Source organism: Ixodes scapularis, unplaced genomic scaffold (assembly GCF_016920785.2).
Source record: "Ixodes scapularis isolate PalLabHiFi unplaced genomic scaffold, ASM1692078v2 ptg001200l_1__unscaffolded, whole genome shotgun sequence".
NCBI classification, from domain to species: Eukaryota; Metazoa; Arthropoda; class Arachnida; order Ixodida; family Ixodidae; genus Ixodes; species Ixodes scapularis.
This window is the reverse complement of record NW_024610116.1, coordinates 2085113-2089393: the sequence shown is the minus strand read 5'-3', so window position 1 is coordinate 2089393 and position 4281 is coordinate 2085113. Positions and strand designations below refer to the sequence as shown.

At 43.6% G+C, this 4281-nt stretch overlaps 1 long non-coding RNA gene across 1 annotated transcript; it reads right to left on the bottom strand.

Moving 5' to 3' along the window:
• Positions 1-2011: 2011 nt before the first annotated feature.
• On the bottom strand, positions 2012-2558 carry LOC120844804. The gene is made up of 3 exons (XR_005716486.1): positions 2287-2558; positions 2137-2204; positions 2012-2050 (listed from the first exon to the last, which is right to left on the bottom strand). It is a non-coding gene; the product is annotated as an uncharacterized LOC120844804 (long non-coding RNA).
• Between the last annotated feature and the right edge of the window lie 1723 nt (positions 2559-4281).

Here is a 4281-nt window from a genome sequence, read left to right as displayed (position 1 = left end):
ATTCCGAAAAATAGGTCGCGTGAACAATTCCGGCAAAATGTAAAAACATTAAAATCTATATTGCGATCCCAGCGCGTCGCGAAAATTAGAATTTGCGAATTATTCCAAAACTCCAACTTTGACCTAAATCACGAAATAATAAGCCCGCGAAAAATAAGCATTTTACAGAAGTTATTTTGCCTTTCCTTTTTAGTAGTAGACTATTTAATATGGTAGTTAATGTCACTATAATAAGTCACTATTCACATCACGTACAATGGTGAGTATACACGTTCAGTGAACTAAAATTGTGCTAACGAAATCACGCCAAACGTACCTGTTCACAGCATCTGCTGAAGCTTTCCAGCATCAGCAAATGTTGTGGTTGTAGTTCCCGAACCCCGTTTGTGATTGGTGTGCAAGGAACTGATCAGGTGTGTTCTTGATAGAAAGAAGGAAACATAAACTGGGCTGATTTATCAGTGCGATGCTGCGCAATTCAGTTGACAAGCTAATCAAATGTTGTGTTTAGGCGCTTCAGTGTACTCCATATCTGCTTGAAGTGAACTTCTAGAAGGGGCGCGAGCTTTTCAATATTTTGGTAGTTTAAGTCAAATTACCAAAGTATTGCAGTCAAAAGGTACTTAGAGTATAACACAAAAGTATTTACGATTTTCAGGTATTTTAAGAGTACTCTGCACGTATTTTTGATTGCTTCATTTTTTTAGGGTTGGAGTATATTTTGCATTAATTAAATAAATATTTCAAGAATTATATGTGAAATGTATTTTGTTCCTATTAATTTAGTATTTACGTATTTTAAAACGCACGAACGAAACTTCAAATGTAGTTTAAGTAAAGGTATTTAAAAATGATTTTTAGAAGTATATTTTAGTACTAAGTAAAAAAAAAAAAGAAGTTTATATTTTCGGTCTATTTTTGTGTACTTACAATTATGAACTCTATTTCAAATACACTCAAATTAGAATGTGGTATATTTCAAACGTATTAGTTTTCGCTAAGGGCTATAGTCTCTCCGACTCCCGGGACTTCGGGTCCGCCGTCTTGAAGAGCTCTTGCATGATTCGAACGTACTGGACCAGACTTTCATTTGGGTGCTGCGTCCTTGCCTCGAGCTCTCGGAGAATCTGCGTCGCGTAGCCTGCAGACAGGAACTCTTCTCGAAGCCTTGTCTGGAAGTCCGCCAGGCTGGTGAAGGGGACCTATGACCCCAACCAGCACTTGGTGCTGGCTTGCAACGCCAGCGGGACAATCCGCTCCACGATGAAGGCTTCCGAGGCACCGGAGGCAAGGTGGTACGTCTGCATCTCGCCCAGGAAGTCTGCCACGGACTTGACGTCGTCGTACCAAATGTAGACCGGAACAGTCAAGTGTGGTCGGGACTCTCGCGGTGGGGCCTCCTGCTGGCCCGGCCTGTGGGCCAGGCGCTGTATCATGGAGTCGCACACCTTCGTGAGCTTCGTAAGCAGGTTCATTTGTGCCGCTGCGGCCATCGCGGCTTCCTGCTCCCGCGTGAGCATTCCTGCAAGCACAAAAAAAAAAAAAAAAACGCACCCAAAAACCCAACACAAGTGCGCAAAACGATTGCCGCGGTCACAAAAACACAGTCAGAAACACGCCAATACAACAAACGCGGACTTGACCGAAGCACGGAACGACGGTAGGAAACACGGGGTATGAGAAAAAAGCTTACCGAAAGAAGAAACCAAGCCCCGTGAAATTCCTGCGAGTGGGTAGCATACCCCGGTTGGGCGCCATTGTGGTCGGTTTGCCCTGATGCATACCCGACCCGGAGGAATAACACGGAGCCGACGGTTTCAACAACGAGAAACTACATTTAATGGGACATGGACGAGACGATTAACATGGTTACCTGCGGCGCCTGAGTCCAGGCAGCGACTCCCTGCGCGCCGCCTCTGATGCGCCTTATCAAGGCGGCGCACGCGACGTACACGTGGCTGGCGTGACGTCACCGCCACGCGGGAAAAGTTCGGCACCTTTGCCTCGCAGTCGGGCTACTGGGCTGGGGAGCCGCCAGGGCGCCCACAAGCTATCCAAAAAAAGATGACATCCTTAGTAGAGAATAATCATCCTAACTCAAGTTTAGGCAAAAATATTGTAACAAACGAGACCTACCAAGCTGCTCATTAGAAGTCCAACCCCCGATCTTGCATCCAACAAAAGGAATCTCGAACTGCAGCTGTCTAGCGAGGAGAAAAAGAAAGAAACAATAAAGCAGGCAGTTGCTTACATTGAAAAGACAGGCGAGTTGTCGCTATAGCTTACCATACGAACCCCGCTGGACTGCGCCTTTCAGCCAGCCGCTGCCCGCATATATTGTGACAAATGAAGGCAAGAAAACGATGTATCATAAACTTACAATTATGGTTTAATCGGCAAACGTGTGCTAGAGACAAAATGAAAGAACACACGTCAATAAGGCAGCAACGAGCGAAGGTGCGTCGACGTGACAGCTGGCTGTTGCGAGTGTAAATTAGTTAAGAAATCGCCAATACCACGCTCGGCTTCTTAATATTATCACTCGTCATCTTGAATATTCGACCCCGATTGTTCGATAGTTCGCTAGGGAAAGACGTACTTATCTTTTACACTCGCAGTATGCATACACAAAAAAAATTCTAGATGCGCGGAGAAGCATTTCTTTTCGGGCGTACACGCGGCAATATGCAGACAGCTTTGAGCGAACAAAACTGCGAATACAGTCATTTGGGTAATTCATGAAACAGGAGTCTATCAAACGTCTACACAGGCGGACTTTTTTAGACCAGACGAATTTTTTCGGTCCAGGCGACTTTTATTCGTTGCGTTCCAGTTTAATTTAAATCATAATTGGAACGCTACAATATTTTTTTAATAACCCCTTGCTGAAATTGATGTTGGCACCTTTGTTGTTTTTAATTGACGCGGTGTTGCCGCTAGATGAATAAAACCATGATGACATGAGAAGAAAGTGTTCGAGTTCTTTTTAAATGTCGTGCACTCGTATCTAAAACTGTGGTACTATTTTATGCCCACCGCATAAACTGCGGTGGGCATAAACTATTCTGTGCGGTGGGCATATTTTGTGCGGTGTTTGTAGACATGCTATCAATGTATTTGACGTGTATTTGTACTTGCACTTGTCTCTCCTGCCTGTAGACAAGCCCATCAAGTAAAAAAGGTGTGGTGCAGGGTGTTTATTGTTGCTCGGCGAGGTGCCCATAGAGAGCTGAAGGTAACTCATTTTGTTAGATCTTGGTTGTACGAAAATAAAATATTATGTATATATTTTTTTTTATTGACAAAAGAGGTGACAAGCCTGTTGATATATTAGGCTCAAGCCACCATATTTCATTGAAAAGCGGAATGGAAAGAGTTAAAGCAAATGACGAGCGTCGATTTGGCAGAAGAAAATGGGGCACAAAAGATAAATTGATTTTTGACAACACAGTGCAGAATGTTATTTTACTCGAAACATATCACGATAGAGTAAAATAAACATTATTTACTTCCGTGATTTATTTTATCCAGTAATCGCTTACACCAAGAAAATTACAGAATAATGCGTTAGACCACTTGACTACGAGAAAGCACTTACGTGTCAAGCCCAAATTCTTGTTGAATCACTGTACCCCACTGAATAAAGTGCATGCGCTCAGTGTCGTGTTTATGCGAAAAGTGGTACGTAGTCTTTAAATGATTTTTGCCTGGAAACTAACACAATATACATACCAAATCACCACCGGCTTGCAGCACAATGCAACCTCTGTAACACCACAACTCTAAATGCTTTTTTAGCCTTTTGCACTGACCCTTCTTTAGGGCTCTGTCGAAGAGAAAACAAGTAAAGAAACAAAGAAAGAAAATAAACAACGGGATGAAAAAAGGACAACTAATCCTAATATCCGAAATTAGATTTTTTTTTTTTTTTTAATTTTACTTACCTTTGACGCGTCATTGAACTTCCAGCTTTTTCTGGAACAACGTGCATGGGTGTCTAGCTCGTCAGTTCTGCGAAACTTCTCGGGACTAGCACATCCCTCGGAGCAGTCCACATCCCCGCACAAACTCGCCCAGTCGAGCGAATCAACGAAGGAACACTATAACAGCACACGACACGAGTCAGCAACGGCAAGTTCAGATCGCAGAAATTAGTGGCTCACACAATCCGGCTGGTCCCGATATCGAGGTTTCGAAATGGTGCGCTCGAGCGAGGTCTCCTGGGAAGGCCACCGTCATCGGTTTGCCCTCGCTGGGGACGGAAATAGGGCATGTTTCATT